The sequence below is a fragment of the Macaca mulatta genome, chromosome 18 (genome assembly GCF_049350105.2).
Source record: "Macaca mulatta isolate MMU2019108-1 chromosome 18, T2T-MMU8v2.0, whole genome shotgun sequence".
Taxonomy (NCBI): Eukaryota; Metazoa; Chordata; class Mammalia; order Primates; family Cercopithecidae; genus Macaca; species Macaca mulatta.
In genome coordinates this window covers 18,449,504-18,472,493 of record NC_133423.1, presented here as the reverse complement: position 1 = coordinate 18,472,493, position 22,990 = coordinate 18,449,504, and the positions used below count along the sequence as shown (strand labels likewise).

The following is a 22,990-nucleotide window of genomic DNA, read 5'->3' as shown; positions in this document are numbered from 1 at the left end:
TAACATCCACACACATGAACTCCATGAATACCCTGATCTGCTAATCTAGCGGTAATCCAGAAAAAGAAAAAACATGGTTAGTTTGGCATCACCTATTCTAAATGCTATTCATGACTAAGGCTGAAAAACTGACTGCTGAATGACAGGTACTAATATTTAACCAGGAAGTAACACTAACTTGTTCATAATTCTTAGACTCTACGTTTCCCTCTTTTTTTAAAAAAAAAAACTTTACATCAGATCCTTTGGGTGTTTGTCATTTCTCTCTCATTGCCCTAATTCTTCAGCCATCACCCTACAACAGCTCCCAGCCCCCTGGAATATGACTCATCTGAGCTCGAAGGTCTGTCTGCTCTATCTCACGCACTCAGGATGTTGAAGCTGTAGGCTCCTCCCTCTCTGGGTTTCATAGCTCTCTAAGCTTATTTTTATTTTACGCTTCCTGGTAGAAAGATCATTTTCCGTGATACAGAAACAAAAGCGTTATTGAGCAGTTCTGAGTAGTTCTGCATTCTTCTTGGCAGATATTTACACTACAGTCTCCCTCAGGTCTACGAGTTATCTTCCTTGTTCCCTGGCTCTGATAGATTAATAAAGCCCTCTGGGTTGGCCCCAGCATTTGTCCCAAGCCTTGATCTCTATAGTGTTTAGAACTTCCTCCCGTGGTTCTTAAAGGTCCAGGCCCTTATTTGGGGATGTCTTTGGATGGCTGGCTACAGGACCATTTACCTGTAGGAACTGTCTTGGAATAATTTCTGGGTGGCGAAGGATTCTTTCTTCAGGGTTTCCAGGAATTGGCTAGCTGCTCTCCTTCTGAGCCACTGCCACCCACTTTCCCCCAGACTTTCCTCGCCTGCATGGGCACTGCAGGAAGGGACCCAGCTGTCCATCTCTCTTCCTCCACTCCAACCCTTAATAAGGCTGGAAATACTTTGGAAGTCATCAAGGCAATTTTGTGCTGGTCAGGGCAAGAAAACAAACAAACAGGGAATTACAAATAATGGAAAATGATAAGAAAGCTTTCACATCTATAAGATGAATTGCAAAGTCAGTTCTTTCAATCTGGGTAGCTCCATGTTTGTCTGTAGGGTCATTCATGAGTTTTCCTATCTCCCCTCTCCTTCTTCTTATCTATGCCTTTCTGGCTTAGATGAAAAATTTAAATAGTAGAGTACTTGGCCTACAAATCAGAAATCCCCTCCAGATCCCATACCTTCTTTCTTCACCTACTGTAGTTACTTTACTCACTAGGTCCCTCCTCCCATCTTGCATGCCTTTGACTCATTTGAGAGGTCACTGAGCAGCCATGCTGATATTTACCAATGCCAGCTCTCACCAGGATCATTTGGAATCCTATTAACACTCCAACACATGCACACACACACACATGCACACACACACACGAGTCAATTTTTGCTATTCACAGTGGCTATGGTCCACAAAGTCACCCTGAAGACTTAATTGGCCAATACTGAACCATTGCTCCTAGGGAAAATACAGGCTTAGGTTCCTGTGAGCTTTCGGTCACATTTCTTTCATCAACTGGTCAATACATAACCTTGTTTTATGTGTTTTCTGTTTAAAGAATGCTTATTTAATATATATTGTTGATTAACATTGAACTCACAGCCAACAGCACCATAACTCATGCCTGAATGAAGCTTTGCTAACACGTGTATTTTCTCCATAAGCATATCACAGCTTTCTTACACTTAGAAACTCTAGATAGCACTTCAGCAGTATGTGTGCGGGCCATTTTAAACAGAAAAATCACCAACAAAAAGCACAAAAATGTGAAAAATGTGGTACTTCCTAGGCCAGGAGAGAGACACTTGTTTATAGTACGAGAGCTAAGACAAGAAGGCAGAGCGTCTTGCCTTGTGTGACCTCCGCTGGGAACGTGCATTTTGGGTGACTCAATTTTCTGGGCCACTCTGTGTGTTGCAGATGATCACAAAAGTACCACAAGTATTAATTTTGGGGTTACAAATAGATTTTGGTGAGTAGGCAAATTCACAAATTCAAAATCTGCAAATGATGAGGATTGACTGTACACACACACACAAATGTATCTACCCAGGAAAGTTATATTTTGTTTGCAATGCACCCATTACTGCACAAGCCAGGATATGAACTGGGGCCTGTGGCATTTGGTTCACCAGTGTACATACCATACCTACCAAAAGGCCTGACATTGGAGGCCCTTAATAAATACTTGTTAGATAAGTCAGTGAAGGACTGAAGGTCCAATAAAGTCAATTACACACACACACACGCATGCACACACACGTGCACACACACACAGAGTATATGCCGTCTACCATTTACTCCAGGAACATAGTCTGTACAATTAGATAATCTTATAATAGCGACTACGTCCATTTGAAAGATGCCCATCGCATCTTCACCTTTATTAGGCATAGAATTTTTATTATGGTGATCATTACATTGGGGTAGCTCTTTATGGTTCAAAAAACACATTCATGTAGTTTCCAAGCCTATAGTGCTATTGTATATAAGTGGATTGTTCATTCAACTATCATCTAGAATCACTGGATTTAAAAAAAAATTTTGATAAAGCCTAGAGAAACACTAAGATAAACAGGTTAGTCCATATACCCAGTTCTGTGTTTGTTTTGACCCATTATTAATCTGGTTCTGCTTCTATATCCATTTGGACTTTGGGGGACCCAAAGAGGGGAGATTAGTTCACTAATACATTCGGTAAAGAGTTCAAGATCGTTTGGAGAGAAAGTAGGCATATCTCCACCTAGTGGTCAATAGCAAAATATGGGGCCATGGAAATGGGCTTGGACCCTTAATTGCTGGTTTATGCACCTAAATCTGGGCTGCTTTTCTTGTGAGTCAAAGCCTGGCAAGAGAAAAAAGGACTAGATTGGTCAGAGAAAATCCGCCGGTGGAAAACATTCTATGAAAGTGGTCTAATGTGAGCTTTGGAATCATAAACTTGGATTTAAATTCCAGCTCCACCACTAAAAAGCTATGTGATTTGGAACAAGATGCTTAGTTATTGAAGTCTTAGCTTCTTCACCTGTAATAGGAATAACAATAATACAGCATAAGTTTATTTTAAGGATTAAATAAAATAATGCATATAAGCTAGCACAGTGTCTGGCGCATGGGGGCAGGCAATACGTGATAGGTATTATTACGTCTGTTTGAAAAAAAGGTACAGAGTATTTTCTCTAAGGTTGGAACTTACTTGATGCATACATGCATGTGTTATCAGCACAGGGGCAACATGCATTCAAAAGCGTAGGGAATTAGAGTATTTAGTATATGCTTTAGTGCAATAGGATTTATTTTATTACCTGTTGAATAAATAATGTGTTGTAAACAAGGAGATGCCCTGGATAAAACAACTCAGAGGAAAGTCCCTATATATTTCATATTGACCTTCCATTTCAATGGAAATGCATAGATAGTGGCAAGCAGGTCATCGTTATTTCCTCTATGTCCACTACAAATAAAAGGCAGTGAGATCGTGACAAATATAAACTGGAAGGTGTTCCAAATAAATAATGGACCTTTACTGCCTTTCTAAGGAAAAGTCACATCTTTAATATATTTTTGTAATCCCATTCAGATAATATTCAGTACAAGATAATCTGGTCTCGTGTGGTGTTGCCCACGTAGCTTCATATAATGGAGATTCGGGTCAATGGGAGGCAGGAATTCAGGGAAATGGCAAACTGCGGGACTGCGGATTCCCTGCTGCAATCTCCTCTCCCACACTGTGTAACTGGGGTGAGGTTGTAGTTGATTTTTTTTTCTTGCCTGCTGTTGTCCATTCCTATTTCTTGTGGGTTGAATGCATCCCTCCAAAAGGTATGTTGCAGTCTGAATCCCTAATGCCTGTCCTAGCGCCTATGAATGCGACCTTCTTTGGAAGTAGGATCTTTGCAGGTGGAATCAAGATGTAAATTAAGATGAGATCATCTGAAGTAGGCTGGGCCCTGACCCAATATGACTGGTGTTCTGTAATAAGAGTAGAGACAAGAGTGCCATGTGAAGACAGACATGCACAGAGGGAAGATGATATGAAGACAGAGAACACCACGTGATGACGGAGGCATCTACAAGCCAAGGACAGCCCACAACACAGAAACTAGGAGAAAGTCCAGGAACAGATTCTCCCCAAAGAACATGGCCCTACTGACACCTTGATTTCAGACTTCTAGCCCCTCGGAAGTATGAGAGAATAAATTTCTAGGTTGGGCACAGTGGCTCACGCCTGTAATCCCAGCACTTTGGGAAGCTGAGGCAGGCGGATCACCTGAGGTCAGGAGTTCAAGACTAGCCTGGCCAACATGGTGAAACCCCGTCTCTACCAAAAATACAAAAATTAGCCAGGCGTGGTGGTGCATGCCTGTAATCCCAGCTACTCGGGAGGCTGAGGCAGGAGAATCACTTGAACCCGGGAGGCGAAGTTTGCAGTGAGCTGAGATCGCACCACTGCACTCCAGCCTAGGCGACAGAGCAAGATTCCATCTCTAAAACATTAAAAAAGAAAGGAAGAAAGAAAGAAAGAAAGAAAGAAAGAAAGAAAGAAAGAAAGAAAGAAAGAAAGAAAGAAAGAAAGAGAAAGAAAAGAAAGAAAGAAAGAAAGAGAGAGAGAGAAAGAAAGAAAGATTGATTGATTCTCCCTAAAGAACATGGCTCTGCTGACACCTTGATTTCAGACTTCTGGTCCCTCCGGAGCTATGAGAGAATACATTTCTATTGTTTCAAGCCACCCAGTTTGTGGTGCTTTGCTATGTCAGTCTAGGAAAAGAATCCACTCTTCCCAGCAGAGAGAAGTTACAGCGTGCCTGGCAGGGTGAATGTTGATCTCAGCAGTGTTTAATTTCCTGAAATTCTCACCGTATAAAATTATATCAGGCTGCCGCTACACTAGAGGGACGAGGGAACTGACATCATCTGTGTTCAGGCCACACTGAGTAACAGGTGAAGAGGAAAAAATGAAAACATTTAGGATCTCTGCAATGCTGGTCCCACTTGGGTGGGAAGAAACAGGATTTTCCTCTCTCCAGGGCTGAGAGCCAGTTTCTGAAGCCTGCTTCTGTCTTCAGGGAGAGGACATTCATGTAATCTGCCAATGTCTGTTTTTTTCTTTTTACAGAAACTTCCAGGACACGTGCCTTCCTCTCTCCCCTCCTTCCCTGCTATTTTCCCAGCTGCCAGGAACTCCACCTCGGCGTCCACTCTCTTGTCTCCAGTCAAGAGTAAACGAAATTCAAGTTATTGGGCTTTGAAATATCCTAGCTCAATTCACGTGCGTCCTGTTTAAATCCGTGGTGTGTTACCTCGGCTTATTCGGATTTAGGAAATGCTCCATCATCCTGTTGACTCAGCGCCTAAAATAAGAGGCAGATGCCAGGCCACTTACGCAAAAGGGACTCCCTTGGCAGCATACTGCTTGTAGTTAAGAATGATCCCACTAGATGGAGCTCCACTTAAGAACTGGCCAAAGGTTCTTCCACTTTCCTCTTAGTATCCAGGTATTACAGGAACAAAATCCCAGAATGAGCAAGAAGCTCAAGAAGGCAGATTTAGAAGACAATGATACTTACCCTTCACATTTGACTTAATTTTCAGATTAGACAGAACTTCCTACTGCTTCCCTCATTAATAAGATCATCCACGATCAAATTCCTTCTACCTCCCTCCCTCAAGGTACAAAAAGAGCTGGCAAAAAACACATGACCAAATTGTAAAAGTGGATGGCAACAGGTGAGAAAATGCTTATTTGGAGGCTCTCAGGACTTTGAGGCTGAATATAGGAGGTAACTGTCAATCGAAGTTAGTCTGGTCCTTGGCACAGCCAGTGATGGGGTGGGCAGAGAAGGCATTGCAGCCCCTCACCCATGGATGCCGCCTGGCACTGGCTGGGCAGTCTGTGCCAGTTAACAGCCTCAGAGAGTGTCCAGCTGAGAAGGACAGGATGATTTTGACACCATGACGGGATCCAGTGCATTTCCAGTTGAAATACTCAGGACAGAAGAAAGAAGAAAAAACCTCAACCAACTTTTCCCATCAAAATCACTGTGTTTAAAGGTGGGGGCAAAACTGTAGGGGCCTCAATGGTACGAAAACTCTGAGAGGTGCTCTCAGGCTGCCCTTGCCTTATGCCTTAAAAGAGACTTCCAGTTTGTATTGTCTATAGAAGACTTTACTTCTTGTAAGTGATGAAGCTCCTGTTAAACACCAGCTTCATGCCATCCTCCTGATTCTCATTTTCGTCAACTGTAAATTGGAAAAATATAGTTCTTTCCTTGTGCTATGGTGAGGCTTGAAAATAAAATGTGAAACTTCCTAGCAAAAGGCGTGGCATATAGCAGATTTTCAGTAAAGGACTCTGTCTCCACTTCTTGCTGCTATTCTAGGAAGTTTGGAGGACTTCCTCTAAGATATTGCTGTAATTATTACACACGAATCACCAAAGCACACTTGCCAAATACTTTGGTTAGATTTATGCCATAGGCACAACTACAGCAAGTGCTGTCATCACCATTTTCACCATCTTCAAAGTTGATTACAGGCAAGATGTAGTGGCTCATGCCTGTAATCCCAACGCTTTGGGAGGCCAAAGCAGGAGGAGTGCTTAAGGCTGAGTTTGAGACCAGCCTGGGCAACATAGTGAGATCCCATCTCTACAAACATAAAAAAAACGTTAGCTGGGAGTGGTGGCACATACTGATGGTCCCAGCTACTCAAAAGGCTGAGGTGGGAGGATCACTTGAGCCCAGGAGTTTGAGTCTACAATGAGTTATGATTGCATCACTGCACTCCAGTGTGGGTGACACAGCGAGACCCTGTCTCTTAGAAGAAAAAGTTGATGATTGACTCAGGAACAGTGGGAAAGGGAACATGGGGCCTCCTGTTGCCCTCTCATTTGCCTATTGAGTGGCTTTGGGAAAGGACACAAAAAAAACAAAGCCAAGTGTGCTAACTTCCCCAAAATAACCTGGGCCCTTTAGCCTCAAAGTGGGGGAGCAATTTCTGAGCCATCCAAATGGAATTGTGAAATAGATGAGTCTGATATTGAGTGTTTTCAATCTCCTTATCTGTGTCTCCTTCTTTCTTCTCTCATCTAAGTTGCAGGCCACCATTTTTTTTCCTTTTTTCCTATTAAAACTTGACCTCAGGAAAATAAAAATTGATTATCAGTAACTTTAAGGTACGGGACGTTGGTGTACCATTCTCTCGATATATACATGATTCTTCCTCAATTATTCATTACCAAGAAGATGGCAGAAGTGTTTAGAAAGGCAGTGATCTTCTTTGCCCCTGAAACCACCCCAGAGGACAACTCTGCCCTTCACTTTATCTACCCTAAAAGCTGAGATGATTGATTTTCTTGGAACCATGGATCCCACTCAGGAAGTCCCCCTACCCTGGAGCACTGTCGTCTGAGAAGGCCTTAAAAGTGATTCAGTGAATTCAAAAATACCACTGTGGTGGAGACAAAGTACAGACGGTCCCCCATTATGATGGTCCGACACAATTTTTCGACTTTACCTTAGATTTATTGGAGCATTAAATGCATTTTCAATTTATGATATTTTTGACTTACAATATTTTTGACTGAATTACCAGGAAGCTATCAGGACATACCCCATTATAAGTTGAGGAGTGTCTATAATCAACGAGGCTTCCAAGATTCTGCCTCCAGGAGAGACATGTGGGTAGGAAGCGTTGAGGACCACTGTTAACTGACTTGTACCTCGTACAGCCTAGAGTCTTAGGACAAAGACATTCTGATTGGTCTTTCAACACTGTGGCTATGAAGTTCATTCCAAAGAGTGACTCTCCAGAATTATGGAGTTATAATGACCATCCGTGTTAGTTGAGATGCAAGTTCATATATACAGTCTCAAGAAGCAGAGACACGTAGTTGAAGAGTCCTAAAATAATACCCTTGATTTGTCACCTCTCAGGTACCAGCTCATATTCTCTTGGTTACCCATGTATCCAAGACCCATGTATCTGAGGCTATGAGTTTGGCTTCTGTTGCAGAGACTGTCACCTCACATATACACAATGACTCTGTTTTGCCTCATTCCCATGCCTTTTCTTTTAAGTCCTGGGGCTTCCTTGTTACTGCTGGGATGCCATGGAATGTGCTTGGCACCTGTATATATGCAAAGCATAGTGTCAGGGAGTTAAGACCCGTGAGGCAAACTTTTGACCAATTGACAACAAAATCAGCAGCTAAATACTTCTCCGCTCTTCATTCCCCCCGAATGGATGATCCTAAGACACTGTCACTCATGTAGCCTTTTGGAAGACATCACACTAACCTTAAGCAATCAATGCCCTTGGTACAAAGTGGTGCCCATCTTAGTAACACACCCTCTTGAATCTTTACTCACTCCTTTTCTTACTTACTCCCTTTTTCTCATGTTTTCTTGGCTTTTTCTGTACACCTTGCTATAGTCTGAATGTTTGTGTCCTTGTCAAAATCGATATGTTGAAAACCTAGCCCCAAAAGCCATGGTATTATGAGGTGAGGCCTCTTGGGAGGTGCAGAGCTCATGAGGGCTCTGCACTCATGGGATTAACGTCCTTATAAAATAGGCCCAGGGGAACGTGTTCATCTCTTCTATCATGTGAGAACACAGCTCAAAGATGCCGTCTATGAACAAGAAAGTGGGCCCCCACCAGACGCCAAATCTGCCAGCACCTTTATCTTGGACTCTCAGCCTCTAGAATGATGAGAAATAAATTTTTGTTGCTTATAAGCTACCCAGTTTATGGTACTTTGTTATTAAGACGCTCCTCAAAAACCATATTCAGGCTCAGGCTCAGTTTATGGAAACTCAGCCTAAGATAACTATTCCTGCTGAGCAGAGTCAGAATTTTATATTGGTATAAAAGATAAACAGTACTTTCTCAGGATGGGTTGAGACTTATGTAACCCAATTAACCAAGCCAGTCTGTCAATAATCCTTCTCAGTCCCTGATGGGATTGATGTGATCTGCCTATACTTTAGCTTCCTGCCAGAAGAAAATTCAGTGCTTTCTGGGAGATAATAAAAACACCCTAAACCTCTTCAATTTATGTACCATGTGTAGATAGTTTTTAATCCAAATTTATCAGGTCTGTCAGATCACAAAACCAAATAACCAAAAGCCAAGAGAAAAAAGCAGACAAAAGAAACAGACCTACAGGAGTTATTGAAGTTATCATACATGGACTTTAAAGTTTCCATTTGAAAATCTATTTTCTTGATATAGATTTTCTATATATTCAAGAAAATAGATTTTCAAATGGAAACGTTCATCAGAAAACTGGAATCTATGTTTTTAAAAAGCATGAAGTGAAATCTCAGAACTAAAAACTGAAACAACTGAAATTAAAAATTTAATGCAAGAAGTTTATAAAACAACAGAAACGGCAGAAGATAGTTAGTGTAGTGGAAAATAGGTCAGGAGAAAAGTATCAATTCTGAAGCCCAGGATTAAAAGGATTTAAAAAACACAGAAAAGAGTATATTTGACACATGGGACATGGTGAAAAGGTTTAATACATATCATGGAAGTCCCAGAGAGACAGAAAAGAGAAAAGGGAGCACATGAAATATTTGATGAGTTACTGTCTGAAATTTTTCAAAAATGAAGAAACATTAAGCTACAGATTTGAAAATCTCTAAAAGCTCCAAGTAGGATAAATTCAAAGAAACCCATACCTTGAGCACTTTAAAGGTGGCTGGTACAACTAAGGAAATGAGTTTTTAATTGTATTTTATTTAAATTAATTTAGATTGAAATAGTCATATATAGCTAGTAGCTACGTATTGGACTGTGAAACCCTAGGACAGTTGCTAAAAGAATAAAGGAAGGGGCCAGGCACGGTGACTCACACCTGTAATCCCAACACTTTGGGAGGCCGAGGCGGGCAGGTCACGAGGCCAGGAGTTTGAGACCAGCCTGGCCAACATGGTGAAACCCTGTCTCTACCAAAAATACAAAAATTAGCCGAGCGCAGTGGCGGGTGCCTATAATCCCAGCCATTTGGGAGGCTGAGGCAGGAGAATCGCTTGAAATCATAAGGTGGAGTTTGCGCTAAGCCGAAATCGCACCACTGCACTCCAGCCTGGAGTAAAGAGCAAAACTCTGTCTCAAAAACAAGAATAAAAAATAAAATAAAATAAAATAAAAAGAATAAAGGAAGGATATGGAATGAAGAAAACTCAAGCTAGAGAAATATAAGCACTAAAGATTCTAATGATATTCATGTCCAAGTTGAGTCACACACAGCATATATTGTTGACTTCTTTTATAAGAGCCAGGTCTTATGGTTTTTTTAAGTTTCTGGTCTATATCCTCTTTGGTGACCATTGCCCAGTATCGAATAACTGCAGAAAATTCACAGCTTAGCTCTGACCAGCTTTTAGGGGACATGCCTTCCCCATAAGAAAGACACCATTCCTGAATAATCCCATTTGCAAACCTAGATTTACCTCGACCTAATCGTGATTTTGTTCTTTCTCTGGCCTTGAGGCTTGAAGTCTAGTCTGCCATGTCCTAAAATCCACCCAAGATTGATGCTTCTAATCCAGGGTACAAACACTTTCTACGGTTGCCCTAGCAAAGCCCCAGGAGTTAGGACTATACTCTTAGAGCTTCCTGAGTGCTTTCAGGAAAATTCAAAAGGAATCCCAATCTATAGAAACAATTGATTCTGTCACAATCTTCCAATATGAGTCCATCCATTTTCTCTAACCCAGAGGACAGAACAGTCTCTCCATTGTGGGTAAAAGAGGCCGGATTTAGATGTTTCTCCAGACCAAGGGAAGCTGGACTTACTTTCTTGCAAGAATGGTGGAAGAGGAAGAGAACTAACGACGGTGTTTAACCTTCTGTGTCCTTGGTACTTTTACTTACTCTGAGAAGAAGCTTCATGCCATGGCATACAGGTATCCGCAGCCCAGGGAGTTTTCACTTCTGTTCTCTACACCTCTAGAAAGTTATAGCAAAGCAAGGAAAAGCAGGAGCGGGGCACTGAAATGATCAGAGATAGAGGAATTTTGTAGGAGCGTTTTCAGAGGTGAAGACTTGAAAGGCTTATACTTGAAGTTTGCAAATCCGTGAAATTATGATAAATTTTGAAAATCAAGGACTGTTTGTTTGTTTTTACCAAATTTCAGGCTATCAGATGCAGAGAGTAATCTCTGAGAGTACAAAGAATATAGTTTGGGGCAAATAAGAGTGAGTCCTCTTGCATTAAAATGAGTCCATTGATTACTATTTTTTAAAAATTCTAGGATGTGGTAGGAATTCAAACAGATAAAGCAGCTCAAGAAATGTTAAACTGCAATTAAAAGTAACAGGTCCTTAGCTGGTCATTAAAAGATGTAAGAGATCGTGGGGGTTGGGGCAGCCGAGGGAAGTGCCATGGATGCAGGGCTCTGGGCCCGGACAGAAGGTGCTCCCCTCTGGGGTCAGCTGCAGCAGGGGTCTGGTCATCAACTCTCAGTCCTTATGTATGAGGCTTCCTGGGCAAGTCCTGCCCTGGTTTACGCCATTCTCCTGGAGGCTGCTGGAAGCCTGAATCTTGTTTCCAGAGCACCAGGGTGGAGGTTTGGAACAACTGGGTACTTGCTATTGGAATTCCTGAAAAATGGCAGCAAATACCCGTAAATAAATGTTAGGAATTAAATACAGAATGCTTGGCATTTCACATATTTTTTAAAACATTGTTTACCAGTTTCTTTTCCCCTTGCCAATTGTTCGAGTTGCCAAACAGCTCTCTAAGGTTTGGCCTATGCCCTACCTCTCAAATTATGACCCTGGCTCAAGGAAAACATTGTCTGGATCCAAACTAGCCAACTGTATATGTTTGCTTAAATAACCAGATTTTATTCTCCACCTGTGTCGAGCACGCAAGGAAAGGGTGGCCTTAGGCTATAGGACACAGGTTTGACTTTGACAGCTGAGAGGCCAAAACAGGGAGAGCAAACCCAGAGCTCCACTGACAGCCTTCCCTGATCCCCTCTTCATAACAAGCTTTGCCAATCGATCTAAGCCCTTCTTCTCAGGGGGCAGAAACAAAGCCTCACAATCCTCAGTGCAACTATCTAACAATGGCATGTTTAGAGTGGGCACCAAAATGAAACTCTGATTATAGCTTAATGTGAGTCCCTAGTGGGAAGGCCAAAGCCTTATGCCAATTGCTAAATTCTTTGACGGTGTAGGAGAGGTCTTTCCAATGAGACAACTGGTTGCCCTTAAAATACCTTGCAACTCCATTATTGACTGGTACCAGAAATTTTGTCATCAGAACATCTACTCCAATAGTGCATAGCCTTGGTCCTTGTAGGGAAGAAACTTGGAAGTCCTGTACGTGTGTTTACTCATGTAACTCTCATAACCTGCTATCATCCACATTTTATTATTTTATTTTATTTTATTTTATTTTATTTTATTTTATTCGGAAAGACAGTCTTGTTCTGTCACCCAGGCTGGAGTGCAGTGGCGCCATCTCAGTTCACTGCAACCTCCACCTCCCGGGTTCAAGTGATTCTCCCACTTCAGCCTCCTGAGTAGCTAGGATTACAGGTGCCCATCACCATGCCTGGCTAATTTTTTTTGTATTTTTAGCAGAGACAGGGTTTCACCATGTTGGCTAGGCTGGTCTCAAACTCCTGACCTCAAGTGATCTGACCACCTCAACCTCCTAGAGTGCAGGGATTACAGGCATCAGCCACTACGCCTGGCCTATAAACCACATTTTACAGATGGAAACATTGAAGCTCAGAGTGAATTGCCTTAGATCATACAGCCAGTAAGTGACAGAGCCGGGATGAACAAAACTAGGTGCATTGCACCCCCAAGAGCCTTGTTTTCTCCACTGTATCACACACCGCTAAGGGTGAAGATTTGATATGGAGCCAGGGGAAGAGAGTCTGGGAGGCAGCAGAAATTCTAAGTTCCTTCTTCTCAGAGAGAAGCGGCCTGTAGGAAGCCTGCAAAGATAAATTGCCCAGATTCCACAGTCCTGCCTAGGGCTGGACTTGGGTGAAAACAAAAGAACATCAAAGTAGAAGCTGACCTTTCCACAAGAATCAAGGTACTTGTGTCCGATGGGATTCAGCAAACTCCCTTTTGTCAGCCAAGAAGAGAAGCAGGTGGCAAATATCTGCCACGTGATAAAGGTAACCGTAGGAATGTAGGTACCGATGTTGGTGCTGGTTTTAATACAAAATTATATCTTCTTCCTCTCTTGGTAGATGTGAGTGTCGTCTTTAACTGGCAGATCCCCCTAGAATGCTGGCCCTGCTCTAGCAGTGGGCCTGGCGTATTTGACACCTGCGGTAGATGGTCTTTAACAACACCTCTACCATATGACAAAATTAGTTTTAATGATAATCACAAAATTAAACAAATAATGATAATGGCAGGGAAAGACATGCAGACAATGAAATGTTTTTCTTTTCTTTTTTAAATTAAAGACTTTTTTTTTTTTTTGGCCAGGCACAGTGGTCCACGCTTGTAATTACAGCACTTTGGGAGGCCGAGGCACATGGATCATTTGAGGTCAGGAGTTCGAGAACAGCCTGGCCTACATGGTGAAACCCCATCTCTACTAAAAATACAAAAAAAAATTAACCAGGCATGGTGGCATGTGCCTGTAGTCCCAGCTACTCAGGAGTCAGGAGAATCGCTTAAGCCTGGGAAGCGGAGGTTGCAGTGAGCCGAGGTTGTGCCACTGTGCTCCAGCCTGGGCAACAGAGCAAGACCTTGTCTCAAAAAAAATTTTTTGCCGCTATGCCTGCCTTTTTTTTTTTTTTTTTTTTTTTCCATTTTTGGTGGAGATGGGGTCTCACTATGTTGCTCAGGCTGGTATCAAAATCCTGGCCTCAAGCAATCCTCCTGCCTTGGCGTTCCAGTGCTGAGATTACAGGTGTGAGCCACTACGCCCAGCCCCAGTTTTTCTTTTATTAAACTTCCATATATAATCATGGGAGATAAATAAATACTGCATTGCCAACAAAGGACAAAAAGTAAATACTTTTAAATTCTGGTCTTTTTCTGAGAAAAGGGGAAGAACTTTTACCTACATATTGGTAATGCATGGGACATTATAGTTTTTGGTTCTGAGACTTCTGCAAATTTGTCAATGATTTCATCAAAGTTGATTTTCCTTGCAGAGCCATATTTAATATGCAATGTAGCCAGGTTTATTATTCTCTCTTCACTCACTATTGGCAGAGGAATACTTTTCACTCATTTTAACTTCTAAAGTTTTCTTTCCCCCATCGCCAAAAGCATACAAGAAGTTCAGAAAAGTCGTAAACGTAAGGATAAATTTGCAGATTCCATTGCACAACAAATTCCAGAAATGGCAACACACTTCATGTCTTTGTTTCTTCAGGATGGATTCTTCCAGCAGCTTTCAAATGTCTCCACAGTTGAACATTTTTCACTAAGAAAACCATCACTGGGAAATGTATTATAAGTTTCTCTTATATTTGGTTTTCAAGTTTTCTGCAAAAATCGGAGAAAGCAGCTGAATGACAGCAAGCAGGGACTTACTTAAACCATTGCATTCTGTCCAGCTCCTGGCAAAATTGACTGAGCTGTCCAAACACTGCCTCTGAGACTTCTGGCAATTTAAGACTGGCACCTTGGGTCATTTCTCCCAACGCTGCTTCTTTGACTATTGATTCTCTTTTCTATGTAACTGTCCATTTTCTCCTGACAATCACCTTTTCTTCTGGTGGAGGTAACAGTCCCCTCTCCACATTTCTCTGTGCTGATCTGCAAGGAACAATTTTAAAAAGCTTGGTGTACCTGTTCAAGGTGCATTCTGACCATCTGAAAATATTTTTGCCTGGTTGCAGAGGTTGCAGAGAATGACAGAATTGAAGTCACTCAAGTTCCCTGTCTCTGTCTACAATTACTCCCATTGTCTACTTCTCATCCACTGTTTGGAACAGACACGTGTAGCCGAGTCCTTGTGAATTGACAGCCAAATTAGCTTCCATGCGGAATACAATGTTTACTAAAGGATAAACAGTAAAAATGTGCTAATTTAAGCTGAAGCATATACTATTAAACTCAACAGTAACCACAATTGTTTAGAACTTAGACCAACAAAAGATGATTGGAGGAGGAGTACTGTGTCCCTAACATGATGTAGAATTGCCAACACGTGGAGCAGTGCTTAAATGGTTTTATTAGTGTTGTTAAATTCTCTGCAGACAATGTCCCCCGTCATGGCCTGCACCAGGGCAGACTGCCCACTGCCTTCCCTTGCTATACCATAGATCTTAATCTACTGCAGCTTTTAACCAGATAATTCACTGGCCTGCTGTGCACAGCTTAGATCTCAGGAACATCCAACCCTTCTGACTATCATTAGAATTCTTACTTATTTCATTATTGACTGGATTAGATTTAAAAACAGAAATCTCACAGGTTTTTTTTCTCCTGCTCAAGCGACAGCCCCTTTAGCTAGGAAGGAACCCACCAATAACACATCCCTGTCATCTCTCAAGCCCGCTCTTGCTGGGGAAGAAGACGGTTCTTTCTGGGGCCTCGCTCTGGCTCCCTGTGTACTCTTTTATCCCTGGCGTCTGGGAAGCGGAGTCCTTGTCCCCTTTCAGCTACTAATTAGCTTTGGGATCCTGGCAAATATGACTTTTCCTTCTGCTTCCTCATTAAAAACAAAGCAAGGCCAGGCGTGGTGGCTCACGCCTGTAATCCCAGCACTTTGGGAGGCTGAGGTGGGTGGATCACCTGAGGTCAGAAGTTCGAGACTAGCCTGGCCAACATGGTGAAACCCCATCTCTACTAAAAATACAAAAAATTAGCCCGGTGTGGTGGCAGGGGCCTGTAATCCCAGCTACTTGGGAGGCTAAGGCAGGAGAATCGCTTGAACTCAGGAGGCGGAGGTTGCAGTGAGCTGAGATCGAGCCACTGCACTCTATCTCAAAAACAAACAAACGAAAACAAGTAAACGAGCAAATGGGCAAACATTTAACTGAGTGATTTCTCATGCCCCTTCAGGGCTTGGCTGGGAGGTCAGATGGCCTTGGCTGGGCCATCTGGGCTGCTGAAGATGGTGTCAAGGAAGTGAAAGTTCAGATCCTGAAACCGCTGCTCCCTCGCTCAGGCGTGGCCACAGGCTGTTCCTTGTCTCCATCCCGGGGCCACTGCTGACTTTTTAGCTGGTCATGTTTCCTTGTTTGGCATCCTCAGAACCATTAGGCCCCGGAGACTTCCAGATGTCTTTTTTAACAATCAGAGCCGGATTTCCTGGGCAGTGCCCGCCTCATGCAAACATTCTTATTTGTTATGGCACTGCCTTCAGAATGTGCGGGAATGAGTTCTAAAGGACAACCCTGGCTCGGCCCGGGGCCATGCTTCCATTCCATACGCCCCCTCACACAATCTCACTCCAACCTGTGGCGCAGGATGGGGCAGAATCATTATTCCCATTTTAGAGATGGGGAAGCAGAGATGCCAAAGCTTGGAATGAACAACCCAAGGTGACACAGCAGCCCTTTGGGGCAGAACTGGTACTAGAACACCCTCACCCCCACTTCTTACTCACTCACCCACCCCAGCTCCAGCTAGCTTAGCTCAGGCTGGGCCCAGGTCCAGTAATCCTGGTTACACAACTGTTATCGGGCATGTACTCAGCTAGCAAGTATAAATAGACCCAGTGCCTTGCTGCTGAGAATTTATGATTCAAAAATCACAAGGTTTTACATTGAGTAACCAGATGTCTTTAGAAATATGGCAGAGGAGTAATAGCATAGAAACAGCTCGTTTCTATGACTTTGTTTATTTGTGTGTTTTTAATTTGTCACCTATGTCTGGCAACAACACATTTAGGAAGCTGTCCTAAAAAAAAAAAAAAAGCTATTCACCAGGGATGACACATTTGTGGCACATGCCCTGAGGAGTCCCTGGGGATGTCTGTGGCACGTTGCGACTCTCTCACAGCTCTGCCCACTTAGCCCAGATGAGCCTCGGAATCTTCCCTAATCTAGCACTCTGCCCAGACACGTATCTGACAGGGGATTTCAGCTAGTGAGCCAAATTCGATTTGCTGTCCCTGCCATACATTTCAGGCTGCTTATTCCAGGAAATGGGAAATTCAGGTTGTTTGCCCTTTCAGGGAGCTGCAGCCTGGTAACCTTACTCTTCTTTCCATTCACGCCCCCACCCCACCCCACAAACAAGGGCTAGGGGCAACAAGCTGCTAGGAAGTGCTAAGCACGGCTTGAAACAGAAGTTATGCACCTGAGGTCTGTAAAACCTCGGCAGAAGTGGCCGCAGTTGACAGTGGCAATTATTTCACTGCTAAAGCACTCCTTCCTGAATCCTTCCCAGGATTCCTGGGCAGGTGTTCTTTGTAAAGCCCCCTCCCCCAGCCAGAGATCCTCATGTGCCTCATCGCCTTGAGAACTGCAGCTGTCTTGAAGATCTTTCCTATTTCTGGGAGGACTGAGTTTGAAGGTGGAGTCAAGTCGCTTGGAAATGATTCACGGGGACATTTCGGCCGGGGTAAGTGGTGAGGGAGGAACCCTGAGCGCCAGCCACACACTTTATCCCTCCTAGGACATCCACATCCCACACCCATTAAGTGAGTCTGTCTTAAAGGTCAACATGGGGTAAGTCCAGGATTAGGACCTGAAAGGAGCCACGAGCCCTGTGCTGGGCGGAATTGCAGTCTCCCAAAATTCCATGTCCACCCAGAACCTCAGAATACAGCCTCATTTGGAAACAGGGTCTCTGCAGATGTAATTAACAGTGGCGATGAGATCACGCTGGATTAGGGTAGGCCCTCAATCCAATGAGAGTGTCCTCCTAAGAGACGGAAAGGGACGCATGGAGACATGGAGAAGAAGGCCATGTGGCGACGGAGGCAGAGACCGGAGGGATGCCACTCCAAGCCCAGGCACGCCAAGGAAGAGGCAGGGGACGATTCTCCCCCGGGACCTTCAGAAAGAGTGTGGCTCTGCCAACACTTTGATATTGGACGTCTGACCTCCAGGACTCTGAGACATACATTTCTGTTATTTCAAGCCGCCCAGTTTGTGGTCATCGGTTCCGGCAGCGTTAGCAAACGAACACATTTTCCAAATAATATACCTGCTCCCAAGTCTTCACTCAGGTTCTGCTCCTGGGAGAGAGGAAACCCAAACTAAGACAGTAGGTATAAATACCCTCCTATTACAGATGAGGAAACTGAGGCACGGCTTCACTCACAAAGCAGCTGTGGGACCCAAGCACCCAGCAGCTACGTTGTGGCTCAAATGAGGTTGAGCCTATTCTCTATGCGGTCTGCTGTGGCACATCAGTGATTCTGAATGTAAACTGAAGGCCCACGGCAGCTTTGTCAGCTCAGCAGCCAAGCAAATGAGCCGAGAAAAATGGGGGCAACCACGGGCTACTTGGTGCTGGAAATGGAGTCATTAAAACATAAAATTATCGGACCCTTTTTGTAAGCAATGGTTGCCATGAGAAAGCCCATGAGGCAGCAGGGGGTGGGGAACTCATCTCTTTCTTTACCCCTTGGGGAAGCAGCCCTTCAACAGGCTTAGTCACCAGGTGCTTTGTTACATGCGTGGTCATTGGTTGGGAAGATTCAGTTAATCAGGGCCTTTTGCCTGAGAAACTTGCTTTAACAATTAATAGGTAGGAAAAAAACAGGAAGGGACTTTTTCCCATTGTTTGACATATTTTTCAACATAATGTTTCTTACTATTTTTTGAGAGCTTCTGAATACAACCCATATTTCATCTTCAGGAATAAATGTCCTCAAATCTTCTTGCCTTTTCCTTAGTTTATAATTATTACTGAAAATAACAGAAAAGCATCAGCAACCCAGCCAGGTGAGGTGGCTCACGCCTATAATCCCAGCACTTTGGGAGGCCAAGGCGGGCGGATCACAAGGTCGAGAGATCGAGAACATCCTGGCCAACACGGTGAAACACCATCTCTACTAAAAATACAAAAATTAGCTAGGCATGGTGGTGCGTGCCTATAATCTCAGCTACTTGGGAGGCTGAGGCAGGAGAATTGCTTAAACGTGGAAGGCGGAGGTTGCAGTGAGCCAAGATTGTGCCACTGCACTCTAGCCTGGAGACAGAGCAAGAATCTGTCTCAAATAAATAAATAAATAAATAAATAAATAAATAAATAAAGCATTAGCAACCCATGTTGTATGTTTACACAGACTTAAATTACTAATCAATAGTTCTTTACCCTCTTGGTAAAGAAAAATACCTTTCCCAGCTGGGCGCAGTGGCTCACGCCTATAATCCCAGCACTTTGGGAGGCCAAGGCGGGTGGATCACCTGAGGTCAGGAGTTCGAAACCAGCCTGGCCAACATGGTGAAACCCCATCTCTACTAAAAATACAAAATTAGCCGGGCATGGTGGCAGATGCCTATAATCCCAGCTACTTGGGAGGCTGAGGCAGGAGAATCACTTGAACCTAGGAGGCAGAGGTTGCAGAGTGGAGATCACGCCAGTGCACTCCAGCCTGAGCAACAAGAGCGAAACTCCATCTCTAAAAAGTAAAAAAGAAAAAAAAAAGGAAAATACCTTTCCCAATTAACCGGTGTCCTTGTTGATGATTATTTCATTCTCCATGGCATTGTTTACTCCCCTTTGGTGGCCAGGGAAGAAGCCATTTTCAGAGGACTGATAGATTTTAGGCACAGCAATCACCTGGTCCCCTGGGCTTCCCAGCTGGCAGGGCTGGCATTTGGGAAGATGGGGAATGGTGTGATCCACAGGAGCAGGCTGAGAAGGTGGCCAGGCAGAGCATCTGATCCCAGCGTCTGACACCAGCAGCCCGTTCTCTCCACCTTCTCTGGGACAAAGCCCACTTGTGCCTCGTGCATTTGCCTCTTGGTTCCTAGTCCTCTCTAAGAACCACTCAGAGGCACTGCTGAGCTGAGGAATCTCTGCACAGGATGCCATGGGAGTCATTCAACCTGCAGAGGATAAAACGCACATAGAGGAAGGTGGTCTCTGAGTTGGAAGAGAGGGCACTGAGTCCTCCAGATGCAGGCTTTGAAGAAAGGCAGTATATTAATACTTCATACCATGTCACAGAAAGGGTCTGCTGACCCGGGTAGATTGAAGTCTTGTGACTGCCTGGTAGGCTCTACTACCTATCTCATAAACAGAAGGTGCTAAACAGAGGCACAGAACCTGGCTGAATTGTTGCTACCAGCTAAAATGGGCTCTACATCGCCGAGACCGCATCTGCCCGGCGAGCACAGAGCCTTGCCCCTTGCCACTCCGCCGCCCATCCACACCTGCTGCCAGCTCACCATGGATGATGATACCATCGCCCTCATCATCGATAATGGCTCTGGCATGTGCAAGGCTGGCTTCACAGGCGACGATGCTCTCCAGGCCGTCTTCCTCTCCATCATGGGGTGCCCCAGCCACCAGGGCGTGATGGTGGACATGGGTCAGAAGGACTCCTATGTGGGCAATGAGGGCCCAGAGCAAGAGAGGCATTCTGACCCTAAAGTACCCCATCGAGCATGGCATCGTCACCAACTGGGAGGACATGGAGAAGATTTGGCACCACACCTTCTACAATGAGCTGCATGTGGCTCCTGAGGAGCACCCCCTGCTGCTGACTGAGGCCTCCCTGAACCCCAAGGCCAACCACAAGAAGGTGAACCAGATCATGTTTCAGACCTTCAACACCCCAGCCATGTACATGGCCATCCAGGCCTTGCTGTCCCTGTACGCCTCTGGCCGTACCACTGGCATCATGATGGACTCTGGTGATGGGGTCACCTACACTGTGTCCATCTACAAGGGGTATGCCCTCCCCCACACCATCCTGCCTCTGGACCTGGCTGGCCCAGACCTGACTGACCACCTCATGAAGATCCTCACCGAGAGCAGCTACAGCTTCACCACCATGGCCAAGTGGGAAATCATGTGTGACATCAAGAAGAAGCTGTGCTATATCGCCCTGGATTTTGAGCAAGAGATGGCCATGGGGGCCTCCAACTTCTCCCTGGAGAAGAGCTAGGAGCTGGCCGGTGGCCAGATCATCTGCAACGAGCAGTTCCACTGCCCTGAGGGGCTCTTCCAGCTTTCCTTCCTGGGCATGGAATCCTGTGGCATCCACAAAACTACCTTCAACTCCATCAGGAAGTATGACATGGGCATCTGCAAAGACCAGTACGTCAACACAGTGCTGTCTGGTGGCACCACCATGTACCCTGGCATCACCGACAGGATGCAGAAGGAGATCACTGGCCTGGCTCCAAGCACGATGAAGATCAAGATCATTGCTCCTTCCCAGCGCATTTACCCCATGTGGTTTGGCAGCTCCACCCTGGCCTCGCTGTCACCTCCCAGCAGATGTGGATCCGCAAGCAGGAGTATGACAAGTCCAGCCCCTCCATTGTCTACTGCAAATGCTTCTAGGCAGACTGTTACTTAGTTGCATTACACCCTCTTGACAAAACCTAACTTGACCAGAAAACAAGATGAAATTGGCATGGCTTTATTTGTTTCATTTTGTGTGTGTGTGTGTGTGTGTGTGTGTGTGTGTGTGGTTTTTTTTTTTTTTTTTTTTTTCCGGCTTGACTCAGGATTTAAAAACTGGAACGGTGAAGGTGACAGCAGTCGGTTGGAGTGAGCATCTCCCAAAGTTCTACAATGTGGCCAAGACTTTGATTGTACATTGTTCTTTTTTTTTTTTTAAATAATCATTCCAAATATCGTGAGATGCATTGTTACAGGAAGTCCCTTGCCCTCCTAAAAGCCACCCTGCTTCTTTTTAAGGAGAATGGCCCAGTCCTCTCCCGAGTCTACGTGGGAGGTGATAGCATTGCTTCATGTAAATTATGTAATGCAAAAATTTTTTAGTCTTCGCCTTCATACTTTTTAATTTTGTTTTATTTTGAATGATCAGCCTTCATGGTGCCCCTTTTTTATCCCCCAACTTGAGATGTATGAAGGTTTTTAGTCTCCCTGGGAATGGGTGGAGGCAGCCAGGGTTTACCTGTACACTGACTTGAGACCAGCTGAATAAAAGTGCACACCTTAAAACAATAAATAAAAATAAAATAATAAAATAAAATGGGTTCTAAGAAGTACCATTTTGTATTCCCATGACATGCACCACACTTATACTTTATTTTCATGATTCCAGAACCATATTTTGATCAACTACAGTGATTTATGGAATATATTCGAAATAGAGGTTAACTCGTTCCCTGGGTGCCACATTTCCCAGGATGCTCTGTGGAAATTCAGTCGCCCCAGAAGGATGGTCCATTCCTAAATCAGAAGAGACCCAGGAAGCTGCCTGGAAAAGGGCCATATGCAGGGTAGGACACTGTGTAGGAGCCCCCGGGGAGGTGCCCATTACACGGTCTGGGTCTCGGCCTGTTCTAGGTAGTTAGACAGGATGAGCCAGGCAGGACAGGGCTCTCCCGCAACCCACTAGGAATGTCAAGTGATGGCTCAGCAGTTGCCACGCTACTGCTCTAACAATGACAACTGGGCAGCCAGGGAGAGACGGGCTCTGGATGGTCCACACCTGTTAACATTTAAAGTGTGAATTGCCAAAACCCAGGATGGAACCAGGAACCTTTAGATCTTCAATCTAATGCTCTCCTGAGGTGGGCAGATCACAAGGCCAAGAGATCGAGACCATCGTGGCCAACATGATGAAACCCCGTGTCTGCTAAAAATACAAAAATTAGATGGGCATGGTGGCATGTACCTGTAATCCCAGCTACTCAGGAGGCTAAGGCAGGAGAATCGCTTGAACCGGGAGATGGAGGTTGCAGTGAGCTGAGATCGCACCGATGCACTCCAGCCTGGCGACAGAGGGAGACTCCGTCTCAAAAAAAAAAGTGTTAATTGAATGCAGACCTCAGGCAGAAGCAGCTTCTTCTGCATGCACATTAAGTGACAAAATGGCTATGATGTTGGGGGACACACGCCACCAGAGAAA

The 22,990-nt window shown here is 44.3% G+C and overlaps 1 long non-coding RNA gene and 1 pseudogene across 4 annotated transcripts in view; both read left to right on the top strand.

Moving 5' to 3' along the window:
- LOC144336463 (uncharacterized) overlaps positions 1-7,519 on the top strand; it is a 33,863-nt gene extending 26,344 nt beyond the window's left edge. For all 4 annotated transcript variants that reach the window (XR_013408286.1, XR_013408284.1, XR_013408285.1 and 1 more), the window contains one exon: positions 5,144-7,519. This is a non-coding gene — a long non-coding RNA (uncharacterized LOC144336463). The remainder of the gene's footprint in view (positions 1-5,143) is intronic.
- A 12,809-nt stretch (positions 7,520-20,328) lies between these two features.
- LOC699715 (actin, cytoplasmic 1 pseudogene) lies at positions 20,329-21,450 on the top strand (annotated as a pseudogene).
- Positions 21,451-22,990: the final 1,540 nt, after the last annotated feature.